Source organism: Jaculus jaculus, chromosome 18 (genome assembly GCF_020740685.1).
Source record: "Jaculus jaculus isolate mJacJac1 chromosome 18, mJacJac1.mat.Y.cur, whole genome shotgun sequence".
Taxonomy (NCBI): domain Eukaryota; kingdom Metazoa; phylum Chordata; class Mammalia; order Rodentia; family Dipodidae; genus Jaculus; species Jaculus jaculus.
In genome coordinates, this window is record NC_059119.1 from 18,192,462 (window position 1) to 18,220,046 (window position 27,585).

Below are 27,585 nucleotides of genomic sequence, written 5' to 3' on the forward strand. Positions count from 1 at the left end.
TACCCCATAGGAGAGAGGCTTATCTAGTCTATAACTTCAATACTGAAGAGAGGCGATGGAAGAGGTAAGAGAGGGAGGTAGAAGGCAAGAGGAAGGAAGAAAAGGAAGAAGAAGAAAAGAGCGGAAGGGGTAGGAAGGGAGGGAAGAGAAGTGGAAGAGAAGAGAGAAGAGGAGAGGAGAGGAGAGGAGAGGAGAGGAGAGGAGAGGAGAGGGGAGGGGAGGGGAGGAGAGGAAGACATGGAAGAAGGAGGGAAGAAAGATGGGGAGTCAGAGATGGGAGCACAGGAGAACAGGAATGAGAGGAAAGGACAGGGAAGAAGAAAGGGGAGAAGGAAGAGGTAGCATGGGGGAGAGCTGCAGCAAGCAAAAGTCTGTTCCTGACAGACCCAGTATCTAGAAGAGATGATATTACTAAGGAGCTGAAGTAATAATGACTTTGGCTACCATTTTCCAGCATAATCACAGGAACCATATGAGGTAGATACTAATGTCATTTGACAGATTCAGGGTTACGCAGCTGGCCTAAGAAAACACAGTGAAATTTTAAACACGTCCTATCTTCCCAGGGACAGAGTGAGGAGCAAAGGCTACAAAGAAACCTGGAAGGACTGTGGCAGCTGTGACGTCTCCCGAACGGCTTGTCACCATCACGAGTTTGCATGGTCCCCTATTTCTGGATACCGTGTGTGCCTTGGGACAGTGGTTAAATCAAGGTCATCAAGGTCAGAGGGTGACCAGCCTGTTATCTGTCAAGATCCAGTTCAGAACCCTGAACCCTCCTTCGAGGTGCACAGCGCAGAATCTGAGAGCTACGCGGTAAGCTGACGGGGTGTGGATATCTCGGAGAGCTGAGCCTCTCGGCAAAAGCCTTGGGCTCTACCACTCTGCCCGAGGCATCTGCGAGCGTGGGACTAACTAGCCTGAAGGCATTAGTCAGGTTGGCCCCGAAGAGGAACCACTTTTCCCATTCATTCTGGACTGCAGAAGGGGCCTAGGTACATCTCCCACACTGGGAAGCACAACACTGAAGCCTTCGCCCCGGGCCCTGGGACCACAGGATAGTCCCAGATGCTCCAGCCAGTGGGAGAAGGAAGAAGGGCCAGGAAGTTTCTCTCTCCCGGGCCTCACAGTTCCACTGTGCCTTGGTATTCCCTGAGTCGACATCAGACACCATTTCCCCCGAGCTGACCCCTCTCTGGCCATGCCGCTGCCCTCCCCTTGTCCCTCATCCTCCAGATGTCAGACTGAGCCAGATACCGGCACGCAGCTGCCCTCAGCTGGACACAGAGCAGAAGGACTTTCTGTTCTGCCAAAAGGACTGTTGCAGGTGGCAGGTTTAGACAGGATGTTGGGAAGCCTATATCCCAGGGATGGGCTATGGGACTTCTCTGAACAGAGTCCTCACACAGGAAAGGGGGAGCAGTGAGTTAAACCCACAGTTCTCTGTCCCATAGGGGACCATGCAGGGAAGGCAGGCGCAAGCTCTGTGACAACCAAAGCCAAGCTCCCGCGTTGAGCCTGGGTCTGAGACACCTGCAAATGAGTGAAGACGTTTTCTTCGAGGGAGTGGTGGGGGCCTGATGTTCCCGAAGTGACTATCCACACGCCTGTCCCAGCTTCGTTTCACGTGGATGATCGTGACATTCTGAAGGCTACTTGGCCTAAGATCCTGAAATACCTGAACTGCAACATGTCAAGCCTCCTGAGCACCTCCTGAAGGCCTCTGTCCTGGTTCCTTTGCCTAAGGGTTCCCAAGTCCTGAAAGCTAAGAAAGGATCCTCCTGCCATCCCCCAGTCCTGCCAATGGCCACAGAGGAAGCCCAGCCCAGCCTCTGCAGTCTCCTGAGCAGGTGGCCAGACCGCAGGCATCTCCCAGGTACCAGTAATCCTGCATATTAGGGAATTAAGCAGGTCACCTAAAGCAGCCATAGCAAATGAAGGATAATGTAGCTGTCACCAGCTGCTGGTGCTCATGGCCAGAGTTCTATGAATGGATGACAAGGAGGAGGTGGCCACCTGAGAACCGTGCAAGAGAACTAGGCCAGAGCCCACAGCCAGAGAGGAGGCCCCTTGTCCCTGCCAGAGCTGGTGCAGGAGGACAGCAGGGTTTGTTTCTACCCTCAGGAAGGCCTGCGCACAGCTTCCCGTGCACCTACGGGCTGCACAGACGCCCGTCCCCATCCGTCCCTGGGTCCACCGCACGTGATCGGGTGCACACTTCTGCAGCTACTGTGTTTGCAAACCACTGGGCCACACCTCCATGGGTAGGACACCCTATCCAGGGATTCAGGCCACAGAAACTTTAAAAGGGGCTTGGACGAAGCCCACTGCTCGGGAGTTGTAAACCACACAAGTGTCCCAGGTCCCCGTCACTGCTGAGATGCTCCGTGTTTCAGCCACTGCTTGCTGGGTCTCCTCAGCACATGGTTTCTCAGAAGCCCACGTGGACTCGGCACGAGCAGTTGTGCATTGGAAGTCTTTGTGGTAGAAAACGGTGATGGTAGAGAAAGGGCCAGCTGACCTTTAACAAGCCCTCGCCACCTCTGCGCCTCAGATCCTCGTGTCTCAGAATCGAAGGAGCCATGTAAGCGCTCCCTGGGGGTCTGTCCGGCTCTGAACTGCCTGACCTCAGAGCCTGGACTGTGGATCTCTTGCTGTGCATGCTCCTGTCTCAGCTACCTATCAGATGTCATTTCCCTCGCTGGGAGAATGGCTGGAAAAAGAAGGGCTCCTTCAGGCTCTTGTTGGAGCCATCTCCAACCGAAGCTCTTGGTCTCCCTCTTGCTTTCAGAGAGGGGAGGCTGCTTGGTTGTTTTACAGCAATGTGTTTAATCCTCATGACAAGTTTACAAGATAGGAGTGATATGAGACTTACAGAGACTGGGTCGTCCCCTAAGTGGCACTTAAATTGGATCTAGTCTCAGTCTAGAGGCCGAGCCTCTCCTCTGCTACATGATGTCCAGACACAATGTAGAAAGAAACAGGACAGGGGCTCCTTCCAAGATGCTGCGCACTGTTACTGCTGAAGCAACCATCTTCCACTCCGCAGCCTCTGAATAGCCAGTGTCTGTAGAACGGACACCTGGAGTGGTCTAGAGCTAGTCATATAAGGAAAGGAAATTTGGGGGGAAAAAGGAGACGGGTTCCCAACCTGGAAATAGAATGACCCATAAACAGTAAACATGGTCTCAAGCAGCCACATCTGCTGCTCATGATTACTAAGTCAGCCCCCAAATGTTCAGAGCCAATGCATGCATTTGGGCTGTAGAGATGAAGGACCTTGCTTGCAAAGCTTTCTGGCTGAGGATAATTCCCAGCACCCACATAAAGCCAATGCACAAAGTGGCTCATGTGTCTACAGTTCATTTGCAGTGGCAAGAGGCCCAAGTGGTCCCATACACTCTCTCTCTCTCTCTCTCTCTCTCTCTCTCTCTCTCTCTCTCTCTCTCTTTCTCTCTCTTTCTCTCTCTCACTCACTCGCTCTCAAATAAATGAAACTATTTTAAAAGTACCCCACTGTTGCAAAATAATGATCACTTGCTCCTTCAATTAGCTTAATAATGGTAAATAAAGTGATAGTCTAGAGTTCACTGTTGAGGCCTTGGAAATGTGGAGTGGGTCCCGTTGAGACTCCTGGGCAAGCATGTCCAGGGGAAGATCTAGAAGAGGCTGCTTTCCCATAAGGACAAAACACAGAGCAGCCTGTCTACAGGGCAACCACACCCCCACTCTGGCCCAAACTGGCCAGACAAGAAACCTTCACAGGGCGCCATTTGGAAGGCAAGCTCCTGTGCGGTTTCCAGCGTAGGAATAACTATAAACACAGCCGGCAGGTCTGAGGCAGGGCCAGGAATTCAGACGGATTAGTAATGGAGATAATTTCCTAAACCCTTGGGTTTATCTCAGTGAATTCTGTTACTAATGTCACAAGTTATGCACCATCATCTTCATCTTAAAGATGAGCAGCTGAGGAACCCAGGCTCTCTACAGATCCCTAGTAAGTGCAGTGGCCTTACAAACTGACCAGGAGGTCAAGCCCCACGCAGACCTCGTGAGTTCAATACCTAATCCCTTCTCCTTGCAGGAAGAAGTCTACATTTTATGGGAAAGTCGTCTTGTTCTAAAGAAACCATGCAAGTCATCAAATATTGTTTATTTGTCGCTTTTCTGGAGAAAAAAAGAGAGAAAGAAATAATTCTCACAGACACAGAGCTGTAGAGATGGGAAAAAAGAGGCCCGTGTGAACTTACATAGCACAGGGCAGATTTTCTCAAGGAGCTACACGCTGTTGTTCATCAAAGAGAAGAGAATAGTAAACAGCCCCCGTGGATGAGACTCCAGGAAGGAGAATAGGATAGATGCTGCGTTTTGTCAGAGAGCCCTAAGAGTCCTGAATGCCGGTTACCCCTCACTTGACTGCGTGACCCTGAGCAAGTCACCTCACCTCACCCTAGCTGGCCATGACTTCCTCGTGAGCTTTAAAAAACAGTTTCCTCAGACAGAACCTAGGAAAGATCAGCCACAGAGATGATGAAAATAAGATGAAGAGGGTTTCGTGACTAGCCGTTGTTATCACTAGCTTAGTACCAGACAACGCATTTGTATGACCTTGGCAATACTCTGCCCACCAGGACGTTAGAAGCCATATTTTGGTCTTATCCATTTCACCAAAACAGAAGTGAAATTTGGTTTCTAGTCAAAACAGACTAGAATATGGACCACTGAGTTTCATGAGAGAACTCAATCCTATATTCAGAGATTTTTTTTTAAATTTTTTTTGTTCATTTTTTATTTATTTAGAGAGCGACAGACATAGAGAGAAAGACAGATAGAGAGAGAGAATGGGCACGCCAGGGCTTCCAGCCACTGCAAATGAACTCCAGACGCGTGCACCTCCTTGTGCATCTGGCTAACGTGGGTCCTGGGGAACCGAGCCTCGAACCGGGGTCCTTAGGCTTCACAGGCAAGCGCTTAACTGCTAAGCCATCTCTCCAGCCCTATTCAGAGATTTTCATACCATACTCAAGTTAACTTTTATGACTCCTAGAGAACAAAAAAAGATAAACCAAATTGTGGTAGTTTGAATGAACAGCATCCCCCATACCCTCATGTGTTTTGAATACTTGGTTCCCAGCAGGAGGCCACCTGGTAAAGCTGTGGAGCCTTTGGGAAGTGGCGCACCTTGGAGGAGGTGTGTCCCTGGGGGTGGGCCTTTTGGATTTGATCTTCCAGCCCTACTTGCCAGGGTGAGCCAGGTCCCTCTTGTTTCTTCCTCCCAGCTGATGTGACAAGAAGTAATGCCCTGCTGTTTTTCCTGCCTTGCTTTTCCCACCATGATGAAACTTACAAAACCGTAAGCAAAAATAAACCCTTTTCTTCCATAAGCTGCTCCTGGTCAGACATTTTATCCCGGCAACATACAGGAAGGTAACTGCTACAAACGGAAACTCAGCTATGAATGTAGATGGGGAGCAACCAAAGGCATGGCGAGATAGGAGCCTAGCAGGTATAGCCGGGATCCCTTCAGCTGGTCAGTGGAGCCAAAGGTCCCTCCTTCTCTCAGACACCATTCTGGGGACAAGCAGAACCAGGCCAGTCAGGAAGCCTCACGTTAGCTCATGGGAGCTCTGGTCCCGTGGGTCCCACGCAGGCCCTGCAATCACCCTGCCAAGGATGAAGTCCAGAATCAAGGGGCCACAGCACAATGAAACACGGTAAGCCAGTGGAAGACAGCTGACACTCTCTACCAGGAAGAGCTGTCCTTTTCTTTGGCATTATGTTACCACTCCTTTGTTAGGTATTAGCATGCCCTTTGAGTGAAGTGACAGTGATGGCAGAGATGGCATTTGACTGAGTCTTTGTGAGGCCCTCGCTTGTCAAAACAAGAAGCTGGCAGCCTTGTGGAATTCTGTTTTATAAAGTTTAATTGACTCTCCCAGGAAAAGTCTAAAAATACCTCCCCTAGTCTAGATCATCATTTTTACAGGTGGGGAAACTAAGGTACCAGATGCCACACTCACATGCAGCTCGCCTGTGACCTACAGCCCAGGCTGCATCTGTCACCTGGGTTAGTCAGGAAAGGCAGGACCTGGGATCCTGGGATAGTGGGGAGGGGTCACATAGTTCCCGCAGCTTAGGAACACGCCATAGGACCACGAGTTCCTGGCATCTTGTGCCCTTGGCGTCATTACCACAGGAAATGCACAGTTACCTCCCTAGAATATACTCCACGTGTCACCACGGCCCCATGCCACCATTTGGGAGCCAGCAGCGAGAAAGCATCCATCAGCAGACAGCTGATAGGTAGGATGAATAGGGTGTGGGGAACAGTCCCCCCCCCCACCATCCACACACAGGAGCAAATGGAGAAAAAGGTGGGCAGCTTGTTGTGATGGTTTATATTATCAACTTAGCAGGACATAAGAATCCCCTGTGAAGGATTACATAGGTTAGGTTAGCTTCTGGGCATGCCTATGAGGGGTCACCTTGCTTAGGTTCATTGAGGTGAAAGATCCCTCCCCTTAACCATGGGCTGGGGTCCTGGGCTGCAGGAAGAGGAGAGGGCTGGCAGAGCAGCAGCTCTCGGGGCTGTCTGTGGGCTCCCTGCTGCTGTGACAGTGTGTCACCTTCCCGTGTCTGCCATGCCGCCCCACCAGGATGGACTGGAGCTAGGAACTGTGACCTGAAATAAACCCTTCCCCCTTACACAGTGAGAAGTTGATTGATGTACTGATGAGCAATCCAAACCGCTGCCCAATGCCCAATCTTGTCACTTCCTTCTTTGCACAAGCGCGCACACGTGTGTGTGTGTGTGTGTGTGTGTGTGTGTGTGCATGCGCGTGCACGTGTGCTTTCTCTGGCAATCATCACAGCGGAGCAAACTCTACCACAAGGGTTCGAGTCTTTGCCTTATCTATGCACTCTATATCCTCAGAGCCCACCCATCAGTGACCATGGCACACAGTAGGCTCTTCATAGTGTATTGAAAGAATGAATGAACAGACTTTTTTTTTTTTGCTCTGTTCTGTTGGTTTTACTCTTCACTCAGATTTCTAGACTCTCCAAATCCTTCCAAGGCTACCATGGCTAACACTCTGAACTGGAAGTGCTCAAGACCTAGTTCCTAAGGCCTCTGGCTCAGGCCTGTCTGCTGCCCTCACCAGGTCCAGGCTGAACTTCAGCTCGGGTCTGGTCCTCCTGAAAGCCACACCTTTGTGCAGGCCATTCCTCTCCTCGTGCAAATCCCGCAGAGACTTCCCAAAGTCCTCTCTTCTGCGTGCACGTCCCCACAGCTACCCTCTCCCACCCCATCTTACCTCACAGCGTTCTAAGCTGCTCCTGCCTCTCAACACGGGACAGACACGGGCCGGGAGCCTTGGTTCCTAATCATACCCTAACTAGCCCGGAAGCTCCTTGAAGACAAAGTGTGATGCACTTTTTACACCCAAAGCATCTGGCATGTAATAAACTGGTAACCAGACATGTACTGAGTCAGAACCCTGCTCAGTAGGTGCTGAAAAACGAGACACAGTCTTAAGCCACTCAGATCCAGCTAACGTGGGTCAGCTTCCCTGAGGCCTAGTGTAACCTGGGGCTGCAGCCTTAACCACTGTGCAGATGCAGCTGAGTGTTTTCAGTGTAAACCCAACTCCCAAGCACGATCAGATGACATGAGGCTTCAGAGAGGCACATGCCTGGCCAGGCACATCAGTCAAAAGAAGATGAATGTTCTTGTTTACAGAAGGAATTGTCCCGTTCCAGGAAAATTTCCACCAAGATTTAGGACCTAGTCCAGAGTGAGCCTATAGACCTCACAGATGAACATTTTTCTCTCTTCCATTTGCTGACCTTGGACGGCGTTTGTCTACAGGTCACTGGGCCACCTTTCCAGGCCTGTAACATAACCTCCACTTGGGCGACCAGGGCCTAGCAAGATAGAAGGACCATGGGAGACAGAAACATAGCGTGGAGATGGGAACCCATGCAAGCTGTGGCCAGGAAGCAAGGGGATTCAGTCTCAGACCCCTGAGGTCCCTGGAGCTACTCTGCTCCCTAAACCCTGGCTGGAGTCAGAATGCTCGGAGTCCTGAGCTCCTGAGCCCTCCTGCATTCTAACTTGATTCAAGGTTTCCAAATACAAGACTGGCGCTAAGGTGAAATAAAGGCAATTACTTAACAGCCGCGGGAGAGGAAGAAGAAGGGGACTTTCATTTCTCTGGGGTTCAGAGAACTCCTCCATGCCCTTCTAGACCCCTGGTGGGAATAAGAGAGAGAAAGAGAAAAAGAGAGAGAGGGAGAGAGACAGGACAAACCACCAAAGCCCTGCTACGCCTCATCTGTCTGCCTGGCAACCCCACTCCCATCCATCTCCATTCATGGGCCCGGGACCCCTTCAATCCTAGACGTCAGGAAGAGAGGCTGAGCAGCTGTGAGAACCTTCTTTCTCTAGGAAGGCTATTCCAAAATTATATCGGGTTTCCTTCTACCCCGGCTTGTCAGCAGGGGACTCTTGCCTAACATGGTTGAGGAATGTCTTAGAAACTAGTGTGATTCAGCCTGGCCTTGGATGAGGTTTTCCATCCAGACGGAACACACCGAGTGTCTGGAAGCGTCAGCGTGTGACAGTGGGGGCATCCACACCCTTTCCCTCCCTGTCTCCAGACCTCTGTCAAGAGGACACACTTGACAAGCGGCAGGCAGATCCAGCCCTTGGATGAAGTCAGATAGAGAAAAGGAGCCAACAGGAAGCTCAAAGGTCTGGCCCACACACTCGCCTCCTCCCGCACTCTCCCTGCTTTCCTCCGGCTTTCAGAACTTCTTCTTGTGTGCCCGGTATAAACCATCAAAAAGCTATTGGTAGATTCTGGCTTGGGGGTGCAAGCCTTTCACCCCAGCACTTGGGAAGCTGAGGAAGGAGGATAGCTGTGAGTTCGAGGCCAGCCTGAGCTAGAGTGAGACCTTACCTGCGGGCAGGGTGGGGAGCTATGGTGGAAGTGATTTGGCAACTAAGCTCTCAAAGGGCTCAGTTGAGGGACCCGAGAGGTGGAACTTCAGAACACACCCCTCTTTCAGAAGGCAGGGCAGAGCCCTGCATGCTTGGGCCACCATGGTAGTTGTTTCTCCCCTTAGTCCTGATTGCCTTGGGTTCCTTCTACAAACACACACTCTGCCCGAGAGGGGCTCCGGGCAACTGCTAGAAATACAGTCTCCAAAACTGTCTGTAACCTGAACATCTACTTACTAATGAATTATTACCGAACTGTTGCTGGTCCTACCACATTCCCAGTTGAGGACCCACAAACTTCCCTCGACAAAGAGAAAAGTTCTGATCCTTCACTAGTGCTCACTTTACAGTGCCTGGTTGGGACCCCAGGGGCAGTTGCGAATGTGGCCAGTCTCTTCCTAGAAAGCTCTAGCAGCTGGAAGGAAGGAAGAGAGGTGCCGGAGAGGAGCCCTTGTCTGAACACTGTAGGCATCACCTCAGAGAGCATCCTGCCAGGCTCATGTTTCCATAACAACTGTCATTCCTGCCCCTAACACTAATGGGTAGGAGGCCCTCCTTTATGTGGGCAGCTGTGAAAAAATGTCTGACTGTAGCTTGAATCCTAAGTGTCGGTTTTCCTCCCCACAGCTGGTGTTCTGACACGGAGCTAAGCAAAGATCGCTGTGACTAAGATATCTTAGTTGTGAGGTATCAAAGATTAGAAGTCAGCCAAGGGGAAGAGGCCAGAGGGGAAGTTTCTGGGAGGATTATGAAATAATATTCTGCCCTTGGCATACACCGGGAATTTATTCCAGGACCCTGCACCCTATCGATGCCAGCATCTGCAGATGCTCAAATCCTGCTGTGGCTTGTCCCCCAAAAGCTCATGTGTTAGGAGCTTAGTACCCAGAGTGACCTTGAGAAGGTGGGGAAGTTGAACGTTGTTAGGTCACTGGGACACTGGCATTGGGAGGGACTAATGTTGACCTCACAGATCAAGGTGTTACAAAAGAGCGAACCTGGTCCCTGAACACGTCTGTCTCCTTGTCCAGCCTCGTGATCTTGTTCTCCATGCGCCGCTGCCAGGACACCAGCCGCCATGTTTTGGCATGGTCAGGGGTCCTCCCCAGAGCCAAGCAGACGCCTGCACCATGCTCCCGAATACCCAGAGCTGGAAGCTAAATAGGCTTCCCTCTTTTTTTTTATTTTTTTAAGGTAGGATCTCACTCTAGCCCAGGCTGACCTGGAATTCACTATGCAGTCTCAGGGTGGCCTCGAACTCACAGCAATCCTCCTACCTCTGCCTCCCCGAGTGCTGGGATTAAAGACATGCACCACCACGCCCGGCCCTTTTTCTTTATAAATGCCCTGCTCTAGAGCGGAAAATGAGTGACTGCTTATAGAGAATGGCATAGTATTTGCATGCAACCTACACGCATCCTCCTGCGCACTTTGAATCTTCTCTAGAACGCTTACCATGCTGGATACAATGTCACTACTCCACAAACAGTTTGTACTAAACAGGGAAGAATGACAATAAAAAAAAAAAAAAAGTCTGTGTATTCAGTTACTTACACATTTTCCTATTTTGTGCTTGTGTGCCTGTGCCTATATGTACACACATATGTGTGTTTCTATGGCTATGGGTGCACATATGTGTGTGCGCACACGTGTTTGCATGTGTGCATAGGCCAGAGAACAAACCCAGGTCACATCCTCTAGGAACGCCATCAACTCTTTCTGAGATTGCCTAGGAGCTTGTCCCATGGGCTAGGGTAGCTAGCTGGCAACCTCCGGGGACCCTCATATCTCCTGCTTCCACCAGCCAGGATTACAGGTGCATGCCACAGTGCCCAGAGCTTTACGGAGGTTCTGGAGATGGGTCTCGGAGCCTCATGCTTCACCCCCTGAGCAATCTCCCCGGCCCCTGTAATCACATCTTCTTCCAGATACTCTCAGTCTGTGGTTGGGTGATGCAGAACCCAGAGAGACAGAAGGCTAACTGCAGTCTATTTTTGACCTAGTTGATGACTTAACTTTTTCTCATAATTATTAACTATTTTGTACTTTTATAGTATTCTTTTCTGTGTACCCATTTTATTCTACTATTTTTAATAAGGCTTTAAAAAATTAATTGGCCAAACTGCTCTTAAGGGACTCATCACCACGGCTGGCATTTTTGAAGTTTCTTCTGGCACAGGACAGGAATCTTGGGCTGCAAATAGCCCTGTGTCATAGCCCTGTACAGCATGAGCAAGAAGGAGGAAACTTCAGTGAAAGTCATTGGTTCCAGGGCAGCCAGAGGCCAGGGCACCAGCCAGAGGGAGAACCTGGCCAGGTTAGAGGCAAGAGAAATAGTCACAGAATTGGGAAAGTAGGACCCCAGAGGCCATGTGGGGGCCACAGTTTATTGCTGGCTCGTGTTAAGGGCTGTGTCTGTAAAGGAGATCATGGGAAGAGGATGTGATTCATGGTTTGTACCTTCCTTGGGAGGCTGTGGAATAAAGCAGGCATGGCCTTGGCTATCAGAAAAAGAGCAAGAAAGACAGAAAGAGACATAGAGACTGAGAGAGAGAGAAACAAATGGCCATCGGAGAGAGGAAAACAGAAACAGAGACACAGTGAGACAAAGAGACTAAGAGAGACAGGGAGAGAGAGCACACTTGGCCAGCACTCTTGCTCTCGCTTTCCTTATGTTTTAGCTGCATAGACTCATGTTTCCATTCCTCTGAGGAGTGGTCCTCCTTTCCAGCTTAAGGGTTTTCATGCACCATTTCTCTTGAGGGCAACAATCCTCTCCCCTCAACCCTGTTCCATACTTTCTACTCATCTCGAAGAACTTTTTTCTGTATCTACACACCTTGTCCCATTCAGCCAAAACCTGTCAGCTTTGTGGTTCTAACACTTCTCCTTTGACAGGCAAATCACTTGCAAATATACAGTCAATTCCTATGTTAATCAGCTGTCCATTACTTTGATGAACGCCTAAGGTAATCCACTGGAGAGGAGGAAGGTTAATTTTGGCTGAGAGTTTCAGTCCATTGTCACTTGGCCCTGTTGCTTTGGCTTGTGGTGGCAAAAAGCACATCATGGAAGGAGCAAAAAGGGGCCAACTCACCCTGTGGCAGCCAGAAAGAGAACACACACTCAGAGCTGGGGGAGCCAGGGCCTCAATATCCCTTTCAGGGCCACATCCCAATGACCTAACTTTCTCCCACTAGGCTCCACCTCCCAATAGTGCCCTGGGCTGGTAACCAAGCGTTTAACTTCTTTTTTTTTTTTTTCAGGGCTACTTCTGATCTAAACTACAGCCATTCCTCTTGCTTCGCTAGACCAGAGACAGCCACCTGTTTCTGCACAATGGGGCCTATGTTACAACTCATTTCCACCACTGTGAACAAGGGTGGCCACAGATAATACATAAACAAATGAGTGTGAATACGTGTCCACGAAATTTTATTTGTGGATACTAAAATTTGAATTTCATATCATCTTCATCCTTTGTTTAAAAAAAAAAAAAACTCACTTCTCACAAGATGACTCATGGAAACTCACGGAGAGCTTTGGTATGGGGACGGGCTCGCTGCTCAGTGCATCCTCCACAGAGCACCAGTGTGACAAGCAACGGCCCACAGGAGCGGCGGTCCCCTGCCTGTGCACATGCACTCTGGAAATGCCAGGGTTCCCCTTCCAGTACGAGACTATCCACGGTGCACTGAGTCAACCAAAAGCTCTCAAGGCTCTGGGGAGATGGCTCAATGGGTAAAGAGCTTGCCACACAAGTATGAGGACCTGAGTTCAGATCCCCAGTACTCACATAAAATGCTGGGTAGCATGGCACATGCCTAAAATCCAGTGCTGGGGAGGCAGAGACAGGAGGATCCCTGGGGTTTGCTGGCTAGCTAGTGTAGCCAAATTCGTGAGCTCCAGGATTCAAGAGACCCTGTCTCGTAAGAATAAGGCGGAGAGCGACTGAGGAAGACATCATATCCATCATCTTCTGACCTCCACACTCACACCCATGTGCACACACATCTACCCACAGACATACGCACACATGCATACAACATATACAAGCAAAGAAAAAGAAAGAAAAACTTCTCAGTTCTCCTGCCTCAAGACAGTTATTTGTCTGAGACCAAAACAGTACTAACCCAAATTTATTTGACCCAAGAATTTTCTGCTTCAGTCACATCTACCCATAGCCAAGGGCACCCACATTGCAAAGTGTTGCTGTGAGGCTTAAATGCAAGGTTGTAGTGTTCTCAAAATTAAGTGTGGATCAGAATCATGCATGGGTCTGAGAGGGGATCAGAATGCACTCCCTCAAAAGTCCCCGCAGGCCTGGGGCTCGCTGTAGAGAAACACCACTGGTCTAGGGGAAAAAAAAAGGGTGGCTTTGATGCTTACGTCTTCCTCCTTCTACAGATCTGATTTCTAGAAGAACCTCAACTCAATCACTTCCTCAACATGTGCTGCATCATGGCCCCCTAAAAGTCATGCGCCCTGGCCCTAATCCCCAGTGCCTATGAAGGTGGCCTTATTCAGAAGCAAGGTTAGATGGCAACCTATCAGAGGAGAGACACTCAGGGACACTGGCACGTGAAGACACAGGCCCAGGAGTAGGCCAGGGGATGACAGAGGCAGAGATGCAAGCGACACAGTTATGAGCCAAAGGTTGTAGGCTCCCAGCAGAAGCAGGAGAAAGACAGGAAGGAATCTCCTGCCACGCCTTAACTTCAGACTTCTGGCCTCCAGCACTGAAAGACAGTAATTGTCTGTAGCAGTCCTACGGAATCTAATCTGAGAACAGGTAGCACTATCGCCAGGGCCTTCTCTTTGGTGGCTGACCGTGTGAATGTCAAGGGCGCAACAGGATTGGGCCCTGTGATCCTGTGGCACTGTGGCTAGCTGGTGGGTGCCTGAGCCGGGGTCTCTCTTTCTAAATGAGATTATCTATTAATGTGATGTTTTATAGGATTCCTGCCCTGAAGCTGGTTTAGGCTAAAAACGTGATTATTTCTGAGTCAATGAATAAATTAAAGAGACTTGGCTTTCTCCCATCCTGGGCTCCACAGGCTCCAGTTCCCACAGGGAGCCACCAGGCAGGGGATACCCATGGACAAAGCCGTGGCCAGTCCCCTGGTTCTGAGCTATAAATGCCATCTCTACTACACATGGAAACGGCTAAGCAGTAGATATTTTCACAGCCTGAGCACCCTGGTTTTAGTCACAAATTACACCCCTCTCCTTCTATAAAAAAAGTATAATGGGTAATTTTTGTTCTCAGAAATATTCAAGCAGACAGAATTCTGGGCCTGATACCTTAGGAAGCAGCCAGGAAGAGAATGGAGACACAGTTTGTCGTTGCTGATGGAAAGGAAGGGAACCTCAGGGGGTGGAGACTTAGTAGTCTCAAGACTGGAGGCCACAGAATGAAAACTCAGAGACAAATGAATGCCTTCCTGTCTGTGCCACACACACTACCCCAGAGCTGGCTGTCCCCTTGGTGGTTATGGGACCTTGGAAATCTTCAGCGGTGTCACTAGTGAATGTGCTTCTGCAGCACCAGGTGATGGTGTGAGACCCCCCCCCCCCAGGTCTATCTCCCACTCCAGGGAGAGGGGCTGATGCTTTGAGATGGATGGGGCAGAGACACCCCAGCATGCACAGCAAGAATTCCATCCCCAACCCTCCTAAAGCCAGCATCCAATTTCAAATGTCCAGTGGATCTATGAACATCATGCTGATAATTAGCCAAGACATTTGGGACACCCACATCCCAGCCTCTGATCACAGGCTTGAAAATTAGGAAGCCAGGCAGCCAGAATGGTCACAGAACTCTGGGTGTCACAAACCTGTCATCCCAGCTACTCAGAAGGCAGGGGGATCAGAAGTTCAAGGCCAGCCTGGACAGCTCTAAACCAGACCTTGTCTCAAACTAAAAAGGAAAAGAGCCCGGTGATAGAAGGCATGGAGCCTTAATTTCAATCTTTAGCACCAGAGGGAAAGAGGGAAGAAGGGAGTAAGGGAAGGAGAGGGGGAAAAATAATCTCACAGTCCTGAGTTTGCACACAGGCCTCATTTCATTTGTTTGTTTTCGTATTAAACTTTAATTTGCTGTACAAACTGGAGCAGGTCAGTAAACCTTTTGAAACCTCAGGCTTCTGAGCTATAAGATAGGAATATTTATAAATGTTTTTGCAGTGGTTTGGGGAGGATTTTGAGAGATTCGGATATAATTGACACACTCCTATTATCTTATAAAAATACTATGTGCCTGGTTTGAATCTAAGCTTTACACTTGCAAAAAGTCTTTCCTTCCTTGCTGGTATTTCTGCTGTCTCCTCCTTTTGCAGATGCGGCTCAAGACCCGTCAAGACCCTCAGTCATACAGGAAGACAGGAGGTGGCAGAACCAAGCCCAAGCTCCCCCCCCCCCACCAAGGCTATCTGCCTCATTCCTATAAGGAGTGCTGAGGGTTGGGTATAAAGGCCAATAGTCATTCATTCATCATTCATTCATTCTACAACATTTTATCTGGGCATCTCTCAAAGACAGAGAGCTCACAGCCTGTCCCTCTAGGAGCTGAAGACCTATCACAGTAACTAAGACAAGTTTCTGAAGGAAAAGAAGATAGAACATGATACTGGTGAGGAAGACAGCATGGTGAAGGCCCTGGGAAATGGCAGGAGCTGGAGCTGGAGCTGGCGGAGCAAGCAAATTTAATGAAGGAGATGGTATTTCTCCAAGCCTAGAATGATGTAGCACTTTCAGTTTATGTTCTCCAACAGAGTTGGGAGTTTTATCAAAGCGTGTGACTTGGATTTCCAGCAGCCTGCCTGGAAGAGGTGTCACGGGGGGGGGGGGGGCGGATCCTGGGGTCCAGCCCTGAGTTGTGTTTGAGGGCGGATCTGAATTCCAGCCCAAGGTGTGCAGAGTGAGCTCTGCCTGGGTCCCGGCTGCTGGGCTGCAGTTTTGCTCTGGCTTTTGGTGGTGCTTCTGGGTGGTGGCTCTTCTCTGCGCGGATCTGTGAAAGTGGGCCAGCATCTTCCACCATTCTGGAACTTTCCCTGGGTCTGGGGGCCTGAGACAAATCCCATTCTGTCTGGTTTGGAGGTTTGGAGGTTCATCCCAGCAGAGTGGGGCTGACTACAATAAAGGATGAGCATGGTGCGGACAGATGCACACGCACAGCTTGGTCTAAATGAGGGCCCCTCAGTGCTCAGTGTTCCTCATAGCAACTCATCGCTTCCCTTCGTCGAGCTCACTGCAGTTTTAATGGCGCAGCCATCTGCAGGTTTCCTTGTTCAGTGCTGGTCTCCCTCGGAAAACCCTGAGCCTAGGAGGAAAGATGAAATGCTACCGTGTTCACCAGTACCTCTGCAGGGCCAAACTTTGCTCTGGGCCAGAGAGGACCCACAGTATCTGTTGCATGCTGAATGAATGAATGAGGTAAGTGATGAGTGCCTGGTGATCAGTGATAGAACACATGCCACCCACGTCTACCAACATAGCCATTCTCTACGCTCCAGCATTCCTTGATCGCCCTCACCTGAGTTTTATCTTTGGTGTATGTGTTTCTTTTGCATCTCTGCAACAGAAATGCCTGGCAGAAACAACTCAAGGGAAGAATCGCTTGTTTGGGCTCGTGGCTTCACAGAGATTTCAGCCCATCATGGCAGGGAAGGCATGACAGAGAACGTATGTGGTGGACCCTTCTCAAGTCACGGCGCACCACGAAGCAGAGACTAGATGAGGGCTGTGACCCACGGCAGAGGATGGCCGTGAGGGTTGGCAGGGACAGACCGCCCTCCCCAGGAGGCCTCAGCCTATTCCAAGACTCCTTAAGGGTCTTCCCTCCTCTCCATTTCCATAGTAAAATCAAAATATCCCAAAGAACAGAATACTCACAGAAGTCTGAAACAATTAAGGCCGGGCCCAGGCTTTTGCCCACCACCTCATCCATCAGAGAGCATCTTTCCCAACAAAGATGTTTAACGTGATCATCTACAAGCCCAGAGGCCAAGCAGCATGAACTTCCCTTGCTCATCCTCACTGGGCAGGTCTTCACCCAGGACAAAGTTCCTTGCTCTACAGACGGGAAGACAGCACGGTCCTCTGAAGTTGCTGTCGGGGACAGCACTGGGGGACGAGTCCCCTGCTGATCACTTCCTACACTAATTTCCAAGGGAGAAGCGTGTCACCCAACAAATGGTCATGTCCTAAAGACAAATGAGGCCTCTGGGGGGAATAAGCCTAGACTGGTGTGATGCAGGATGAACAGGGAGTGACTTTCCATCTTGGGCCTCCACCTAGCACCATGGTGGAGAAGAGTCCTCGGGACCAGCAAAACCACAAAGCCTACAGTACAAAAGCAAGCTAACCAGAGAGAACCTCAAGACAGGGCCAGCTGGTTTCTGTGACACTGCCCACGGGAAACCCCACTTCTTATTTATTTAATTGGAAAGCAAGAGAGAGAGAGAAAGAGGGGGGATAGAAAGAGAAAGAGAATAGGCACATCAGGTCCCCTACCCACTGCAAATGAACTCCAGATGCATATGTCACCTAGTACATATGGCTTTATATGGATACTTGGGAATTGAACCTGGGTCTCTAGGCTTCACGGGCAAGTGCCTTACCCCCTAAGCCATTTCTCCAGCCCAGAACAATCCACTTCTACAGGAGGCTATTAGTCCTGACTGAGCTCTTCTGCAGGCATATTTATCAGATCCCACTCTGGTCTCTGCAGGTCAGACTGAAGGGGTTTCCATTCACCCCTGTGTTTGGTCACTAAGAAAAGTGTTTGGGAGGAGAGGGTTCAGACTCACAAGAGGCAGTACTCGTGAATACCTTCTGTGATCTCAAAACTTCATGAGGATAGTGAGTCTAAGAGCCAGAATCTTGGAACCTTGGCTCTGTGTGTGGGAACAGCTCTTGGCAGGCAGTGAGCTTTGAAATCCAAGTTTCTTAGGCAACAGAGAAAGCCAGCTCTCTCGGCTTGCTGAAACAAGACCCGGGAAGGGAAGACTTTGTGGGCTGCAGAAGTGCCAGGCTGTGGTCACCACTCTGAACACAAGCACAGGGATATTCAGGGATGGGACTCTTATGCCAGAACGTGCCAGGATCTGTGAGAATGAGCCAGGTGGCCACACCTCTCATGCCTCCCAGAGAACAGTGTGGACCAGTGGTTAACATGCCTCAGAGTGAGCTGGCATACCACATCCCCACATGGTGCAGAGTCACCAAGACATCCAACTCCCAAGTCTTAGAGATGATGGGGAATGACTGATGACTGTCTAGTCTGGGGATCCCCAGCCTTGGTGCACTGGCTACTTAAGGAGGCTTACCACATTCCTGGCTTTCATCACTAGATGCCAGTAGCAGCCTCCACCTCCATTTGTGACAGATAAAATGATTAAAGGCATCACCAAATGTCCCCTAAAAAGCAAAACAATCACCAGTTGGGCTATAGTCATGAAGATCACCAGAAGCATTACAGTAGTCTTCTCAGTGACCAGGTGCCCCAGTGCCAACTAGGTGTGGGATTCGCGGGTCCCCTTCGATGATTTCCCTCTGTGTTGTGGTTTGAACGTGAAATGTCCCCTCTGGGTTCAGCATGTGCTTGAGTACTTGGCCCTGGGCTAGGAGTGCCATTTTAGAAGGTCCTGGAACCTTCAGGAGGTACAGAATCAGTAGGAAAAAAAAAGTGGATCACTTGGGGTGACCTTGAGATTTTGAAGCCCCGGTCATTTCTTGCCCACTCAACTCTTCTGCTTCCTGACCTTGGGCACTGTCTGACCAGGCAGCTCACACTCCTACAAGCAGACCTTTCTCACCGTGGTGGCTACATTCCTTCTTAAACAGTGAACCGAATAAACCCATTCTCCCTTAACTTCCTTTGTATTTTGTCACAAGAGTGAGAAAAGTAACCAAAACACCGTGGGTATATTGAAAAGCTCCACGGAAAGGAAAAAAAAAAATCTACTTTGTGACCTTTTTTTAGCCTCCCATGTTTTGCAAACTTTCCCAAACTAAACAGCTTTATTCCTGATAGCTATTTACATCTTTCAGAGCTGATATTGTTCCAAAGATATATTATAAATGATATAACAGCAAACTGAACTTCCTCATTGAACTTGCAATGAGCAAGTCAGGTTTGTAAAGCCCATTAACAGATGCGCAGCAGAACCACGTCTAGAAGCTTGGAACCCTAATGTCTAGACCAGCCCCTCCTAACAGACAGAAGACTTGGATGTAAACTATAAGACACAAAATGCAAGAAACCATCGTCCCAAAGCCACCCGTCTTTGGTTGGACGCTGACCGTGGGGGACATCCACTTGGAGTCAGACTTGCAGAATCCCAAATAGAGCGAGCACCTCGTATGGACGCAGCGAGCCGGACCTGCCCACGGAGCCAGCAGAAGGAGGCTGTGGGGCGGCCGCATGCGTACCACAGGACATCCACCTGCGCTCACCTGCCAATCCCAGGGCGATGCCCACGGGTCATCTTTGTATGGAAATAATACGCTTTTATGTCTGTGGCTGGCAATTAAGTTTGGAGGAAATAATAAACTGTCAGCCAACAAAGGCCAAGGCCTTGCCTGTCAACTTGCTTTGATTATAATTTGCAGATTGTCAATAATGCAGTAAAGACCTCCATGCCTCTCTCCCATCCTCTTCATTTCTTGGGGTCATATTCCGGGCTGTAGAGCTTCATTCTTTTAGGGAAAGCAGCTCCCCAGCCCTGACATATCCACTGTTCACCTCTGCACTTGCATTGCAAGACAAGCTACCAATTTCCGACTCAGACCAGCTGGTCCCATGACCCCTGCAGACAATGCATTATGACTCTGTTTCTGCTGCTCTCGCCTGGAACAACACACTGTGACTTATCATCAGCTGTCCTGATGGTCTCAGCGGCCAACACAAGGCCTATAGATTGACTCTGCTGGTTGAATTGCAAAAACAAAAATTTAACAATATGATAAGGAAACAGTGGTGTGACATTCTCCAATTCTGCATGGGTATTGAAATATCATCACACCTCAAAGCTTCCAGTATCCCAAGGGTTCTCTTTCAGCCGCAGGAAGGGCGGGGACTGGCCCCAGCCCTTCCTTACTTTCCGAAATGAAGTCTGTAGGGACAAAGGGGCAGCAAAGGGTCTGCGTCACGGGGCAGGGCCCTTCTCCTGGTTCACCCTGGCTCAAGTTAGTGGCTGAGGGCTTGACCACAGGACAGCAGCAGCTTAGGGGGAACACAGCAGCAAATTCTAGCCAGGCCACGGGCTTTGGAAAGAGTAAACAGCTCAGGATGGGACGCTGGCTGGGGAGCAGAAGGTGCACAGCAAGTCTCTCACACTTGCAGGGTTCTAGACTCAAGAGAGCCAAGACCTCATCCCTCCTTTCTCTTTGCCTCCCCTTGTCCACACCTTTTACCGACTGGGGTCAGGCAGTGCCCAAGCACAGGCCAGAGGGACTTTGCCCTGCCGAGGCTTACCAACGGTGACGTGCAACCTCGGCCAGCCGCCGGTGCTCTCTCACTTCTCTCCCCTGGTCTGTTTTTACTAGGCTATTGAAAGCGCTGAGCATGACAAGACCTGACTGACCATCTGCCTCTCCAGTTCTGTTTTGACAGCCTTATAAAATGATGATCCAAAACAACCAGAGCCACCCAATGTCCTGGAAGGCCCACAAGTACAGAACTGGAAAGACCCAGAGTTTACTTCACATTTTCAGGGAACACCTGTGGCCCACAGGCTACATATAGCCAAGGACTGCTAAGAATGCAGCCCAACACATAAACTTAAAACAGCAGCTTTTGAACTGGAGAGATGGCTTAGCAGTTAAGGTGCTTACCTGCAAAGCTTAAGGACCCAGGTTCAATTCCCCAGTACCCACATGAGTCATATGCACAAGGTGGCGCATGTGTCTGGAGTTATTTGTAGTGGCTGGAAGTTTTGGTGCACCTAGTCTCTCTATGTGCCTCTATCTCTCTCTCAAATAAATAAACATCAGCTTTCGTTTTGTGACTCACTTGTGCATTTCTCCAGTGGGAACACTGCAGATGGCCATGTCCTGCTGCAATGTCAAAACGTTGGAGATGCTGGCATGCAGATATGAGAAAGCTGCTTCCAATTAGGGTCCCCAGCGCTTCTATCCCAAATGAGAAACCACACTCGCAGAAAATGAGAAAATGTGAGCTCACACAAGGAAGCAGGGCTAGGCTGAGCAGCGGAGACTCCAGGTCTCCACCTTCAACCCTGTGTTTTCCCTACAGTCACTGGGACAGTCTTTTAAGGCTAGGACCTCTGGTACAAATGAAGAAAACTGCCCCATATTCAATCTTTTAAGTATCAAATTACATGCAAGAGACTTCTATCCTATACCTGGTAAGAGAGATGTAGAGGGGCAAGCGGGGGGAGCGTGAAACATAGTGAGAGTGTGGGTACTGGGGGGGGTGACCTGACAGGAGTCAAGGTCAAAGGCAGAGCAGAGATTGGAAAAGTGAAGGAAGAAGAAGAGAAGGAAGACAAGGAGGAGGAAGAACTTCAAGGTATGGGGAAAGGCAAGAAGCACATTGCTGTCAGCCAGTCATGGCCATGTATGCTGGTAACCCTAGTGCTGAGGGTGGCGTGGAGACCGGAGAATCCCTGGGACTACCTGGTCAGTCTACCCAAAACAACAGGAGATCCAGGTTCAACGAGAGACCCTGTCTCAGGGAAATAAGGTGGGAGAGTAGTAGATAGAAAAGACAGCCAATGTCTTCCTCTGGTTCTGCTTGAGGGCACAGCACATCAGCACACATATGTGCATACCCCACACACGTCTCCTACACACAAGAAAGGAGGAGGAGGAGGAGGAAGAGAAGGAGGAGGAAGAAGAGAAGGAAAAGGAGGAAGAAGAAGAAGAGCCCTGCCGGTCCATAAATGAGGAAGAAGGGTAATTCCCCACTCCTAATGTGACCAGGTCAGAGGGAGGCAGCTGGGGAATTAGGCAAGGTCAAGACACCTGCTTCAGTCAGACCCAGTCAGTCTCATCCAGGCTCTGTGAAACTCTCCCAGCTCCACTCTCTCCCCAGAGGGAGCCGGCCCTCCTGTATTTTGCACGCTGCAGCCATCACGTCCCCACGGTCGGCTCAGAATAGAAACTCACACGTTCCTTCTTGTTAATGGGTAGATATGACGCTCTTCTCTGCCCCCAAGCTGAAGTCCAGGCCCAACTAATCTCTGCTTCACCCTGACCTTGACCCCTCCAAGCTTCCGTGCAAAGACAGTGCACATCTCTTAGGGATGGAACCCCTGCCCAGGCCCAGCACAAGTGTTAAAATAATGTGCTATAAGTCCTGGGTACAATCCTCGGCAATGTGAGTGAGGGAATGAATTTTGAGGTTCCTGTGCAGTGAGAAGATAAAAATTCATTTTAAAAAAACTATTAGGGCTGGGGAGATGGCTTAGGGGGCAACATGCTTGCTGAGGTCAGACCCCTAGCACCTGTATCAGATGCCGGGCATGCCTGTAATCCCAGTGTTTGGGAGGCAGAGATAGGCAGAGCTCTGAGGCTGACCGGCTAGCTTGTCTGGCCAAATCCATGCGCTGTAGGTTCAGTGAGAAACCCTGTCTCAGAAAACAAAGTGCAGGGCTATGGAGACAAGGCCCGCAAAGCCTCCAGTCTCAGGCTCAGTTACCCAACACCCACATAATGCCAAGCCTACAGAGTGTCACATACGTGTGGAGTTCATCTGCAGTAGCAAGAGTCCCTGGCACATGCCCATTTTCTCTCACCCTCAAATAAACAATGTTTTTTTTTTTTTTTTAATAAAATGGAAACTGACTGAGGAAGACATCAAGCTGATGTCATCCTCTGGCCTACACATGCATAAACATACACACACGTGTACATTCATGAACACCCACATACATACATGCCCACCCACACATGCAAGCGTACATGCACATGCACAACACGTACACACACATGCCGTGACAAGAAACACTAGCCCTGTCGTCAAGGGCTTTTTTGGCTAGATGAAGCCACCCCTTGCCGGTTGTCAGCACTGGGGGCAAGGTCAGTGGTCTTTGGGGTCAGTCACAGGAGGAGGCCGGGCCTCCCAGGCATTGCGTCCATGCGGCTTGCCAGCTTCTGCCCCCTCTTTTTATGACCCCTATGATACTAACTACCTTAGCCTCGCTTGTAAAACGGAATCACGTTTCCAAGGTTAATTTAAACAGAACTTTGTAACGTTGCCATGGGGGAAAAAACTGATATAGTATGAAAAAAAAAAGAAAGAAAGAATCTTCCAACAGACTGGAACTTCTGATTAGATGCCACTTCTGGCTAGTAAGGGCCCTTGCCCGAGGCTGGCTCTCTGTCTTTATTCGAAAGGAAGACAAGGAAGGCAGGCGGGCAGGTAAAAGGACGCTTTCTCCCTGCGATGGACAGCAGGACTGAGAGAAAAGTGAGGAAAGACTGACCTCCCCTCAGGGTCAGGGTCTTGTCAGCCTATGTCTAGACAGAAGCTGGCATGCCCTGTGGTATGCGTCTTACACTTGGAGAAACCATAACACCTAAACAAATGTTGACATTACCCTCATGCCCAGATCTATACCAGGAGTTCATTACCCTATGTCAAAACAAGCTAAGTACCCTCAGGAGGAACAAGACTGTCCCGCAGGGATCAGGTTTCAAAGAGATTCCAAGGACCAAGCTCAGAATACTCCATTCTAAATTCTCTGGTGAAGAATGGAGGGTGAGAAAACCAAACCCTGAGGGCCCTCAAACTCTTTAACCGGAAGTCTTAGACCACCAGTGGAGCCTAGTGAAGCAGGAGTCAAGAGACACAGGTCTGGAACCCCAGCACTTGGGAGATGTAGGCAGGAGGGCCGCAAGTTCAAGGCCAGCCTGGGATACATAAAGCAACCCCGCCTCCAAAAACCAAGAATAAATAAAGCATGCTGACGGAAGTAGAGAGGACGGTGTAGTGGGGGGGGGGAGCCCACATGCGGATGAATCTGAACAGTGAGAGAAACATTTCACCATCCCATCGGCCCCTCACAACTAACTGCTGAGGGACACTCACGACCCCTCCAAGCACAGCCTCCCACAGCCCACACCCAGCCTCAGCCCTACAGCGCCACCCACAAGGAACGCAGAGCAGCCCAGGTCCAGCTGGGGAGGAGAACTTAACAGGCTGAACAGGCTTTCCAGATTAAAACCCTTATGTTGGGCTTGACTATTTACATTACAAGATTCCCTACTCTCCAAAAGCAATCCTTTGTAATCGGAACGGAACACACTTAAGTGTTTGTTAGCAGACTATTAACTACTTGGCGGGGAAACTTGTTGGTGAAAGAAACAAGTCCCTGCTCTGCCGCTGGGTCGCCAGACTTAGCTCTAGATGCTTTCTCATTTAGTTCATCCTCCCAGCAGGGTTAAGAACTTCCAAGTTACAGAGAAGGAAAGTGTGCACAGAGAAGTAAATGGTTCAAGGTCACACAGCTACTGTGGCACTCAAAGCAGGGGCTGCTGGCGGCAGCGTACGTCATGACCTTCCTGTGAAGTCTCTGCATTTTGTCATCTCTATATGCTGAAGTCGGCCTCGCCGGCACACAATGCAGTCACTCGGTTTACTGAAATGAATGGATAAATGCTGACTGTCATAAACGTTGTGCATTACAGCCCAGCGGGGGACCCTCAGTTCACAACAATTTACAAAAACCTGGAAGAGAACGTAAAGGTTCCCCTGCAAAGAAGGGATAACCATTTAAGACAGCAGAAATGCTAATGACTCTGATTTAATCACTGCAGATTATATACATGCATCGGAATATGGTACTGGGCCCCATAAATATGTAAATTAAAATAAAATAAAAAAATAAAATAAAATAAATAAATTAAAACATTATTTAAAAAAAGAATGTCAGAACAGCAAAAATAAAGCTTAAAATTAATATGGGTCAGGCGCCTTTAATCCCAGCACTCACGAGGCAGAGGCAGGAGGATCGCTGTGAGTTTGATGCCAGCCTGAGACTACATAGTGAATTCTAGGTCAGCCTGGGCTAGAGTGAGACTTTACATCAAAAAACAATAAATAGGGCTGGAGGGATGGCTTAGCAGTTAAGGTGTTTGCCTGCAAAGCCCCAGGACCCACGTTAGCTAGATGCACAATGGAGTTTATTTGCAGTGACTAGAGGCCCTAGCATGCCCATTCTCTGTCTCTCTCCCTCTTTCTCTGTCAAATAAATAAATAAATAAAAATTAAAAATATTGAGCTGGGCGTGGTGGTGCACGCCTTTAATCCGAAAACTCAAGAGGCAGAGGTAGGAGGATCACCGTGAGTTCGAGGCCACCCTGAGACTCCATAGTGAATTCCAGGTCAGCCTGGGCTAGAGTGAGACTCTACCTCAAAAAAACAAAAAAACAAACAAAAAAAAATTAGAAAAACAATAAATAAAAAAATAAAATTACTATGGGTCCGAGGTTATTTTTTAAAAGCAAATTGCCTGAGTGAACCAAGCTAGGCAGAGAAAGAATTCTTAATGTCTGCACCCCTTCATCTAGTCATTTCTCTGCACAAGCATGCTCACGCCCAGGCACATACACAACACTCTCCAGCCACAACGTTCCCCTTGAACACATGAAGAGCTAAGTCCAGCTGATTCCCAATGTCTGGTATCCTGCTTCAGCCTCCAGGACCTGGGACTTACTTGCCCAACAGAGGGAAATACACAGAGCTCAGTCCCCTAGGCAGGACTTAGGCTGGATCTAGCATGCATGAATGTGATAAATGAACCCTGGACACAGGATGGAGGGACTGTGCTGCCCTGCAGACATCGTGTGGGAAAGGACGGGAGGAACCAGCCAGCGTAGCGCACAAAGGAAGGAGACACGGGGAGGGTAGAAGGCAGAAGTTTGTTTAAAATATATTGTCATTGGCACAAGATTAAAAACCATGTGCTTGGGGCTGGAGGGATGGCTTAGCAATTAAGGCGCTTGCCTGCAAAGCCAAAGGGCCCGGGGTTCAATTCCCCAGGACCCATGTTAGCCAGGTGCACAAGAGGGCATACACGTCTGGAGTTCGTTTGCAGTGGCTGGAAGCCCTGTCTCTCCCCCTCTCTCTCTCTCTCTCTCTCTCTCTCTTTCTCCCCCTTCTCTGTCAAATAAATAAAAATTAAATTAAAATACCATGTGTTTGATTTTGTGTGTGCAGTATGTATGTGGTGTGTGTACGTGCGCACGCTTGCATGTGTATACACACATGTGCGGCGACCAGAGAAAGACATCAGTGCCCTCACACTCTTCTCCATTATCTTGCTGAACCTGGAACGCCCTGTCACCTGGTTAGACGGGCCTGACCAGTGAGCCCCTGGCAATCCTCAGTCAAAAACCTCCTCAGTAACTAACAGCGATAACCTAACCGATGTCAGCCAGCTAGAGTCAGTGATCAGACAAGCCCTTTAAAGACCTGGGATGAGGGTGCAGCATCTCATGATGCACAAATGGGGAAACAGAGGCGCAGAGGTTCAGTAAGCGGTCCAAGGCCCCACAGCCAGCCACCGAGTCCTTCCTCAATCCTTCTCCCTGACACACTTTATCCTGAGAGACGGCAAGCGCGGAGCAAGGTGGAAATGACTGCCCTGAGGATGCTCGTGCACCCGCTTCCTGGACACTCGTATGTGGCCCCAGCACCACAGTCTCCGCCCCGTGCCTTCCTCGTGTCTGCTGGGAAGGCATCACGCGCAATGGTTGCTAGGGTGTAGCTCAGACGCTGCCGTTTCTTCATGAGGGGTCATCTGGCATCTCTGAAGCCTATGCCCTGCGTGCCTTGGGAGCGAGTGGGTAGGCAGGAAGAGGGCATCAATGGGGAACATCCAGTACATCTCCAGGCGTGTCCCACCAGCTCGGCTGGCATAGCTGGCACATGGGGAAAACTCTCCAGGAAATAGTCTTCCCAAGGGCCCAAGGGCCAGCTCCACCATGACCTTCTGAACATGGCCCGGGACCCACTGGAGGGGCGGGGCCGCATGCTCAGCTTGTGGATTCATTCCAGCCAAGGGGCGTGTCTGAGGCACCCTGTGGGCTATGACTCCTGGTGAGTTCTCAGATGCCGTCACCAAGCCCAGGAGTGAGGTGGGACAGGGAAGAATGGCGGAATTCCCACCCACAGTCGCTTTGTCCTCAAAGCACCATGTCCATGTCAGCAGTTCCTTGTCACCCATTCCTGCCGATGTCTAATCCACCAGCTCCTTGACAGAGCAGTTCGGCCATTCAAAGCCAAGCCCCAGGCTCCGCGAAGATGCAGCAACTGGGTCAGTGCTGATCTACTGGTCCTGCCACTGGAGCTCTCCCATCCTTCTTGTTTGTTATGTGACTTAAACTCTCCCACCCTCTCTGGGCCAGAGCTCCCTCGCTTGGACAAATGACACCATGCTTTAATGAGAAGAAGCAAATCGGCCCTTTGCCCATGTCCAAGGCAATGGGCTAGTGCTAAGTGAGTGGAAGGAGGCAGACCAAGGAGCCAGCATATGCCATGGTGTGCCAAGCTATGCCCTTTGTACATAGCAGCTCACCGAATCCTCTCACCAGTCCTCTGAGGTGGGTGC

At 49.8% G+C, this 27,585-nt stretch overlaps 1 protein-coding gene across 32 annotated transcripts in view; it reads right to left on the reverse strand.

Moving 5' to 3' along the window:
• Positions 1–27,585, reverse strand: part of Kcnma1 (potassium calcium-activated channel subfamily M alpha 1) — a 757,466-nt gene that overhangs the window by 532,414 nt on the left and 197,467 nt on the right. The window lies entirely within an intron of this gene.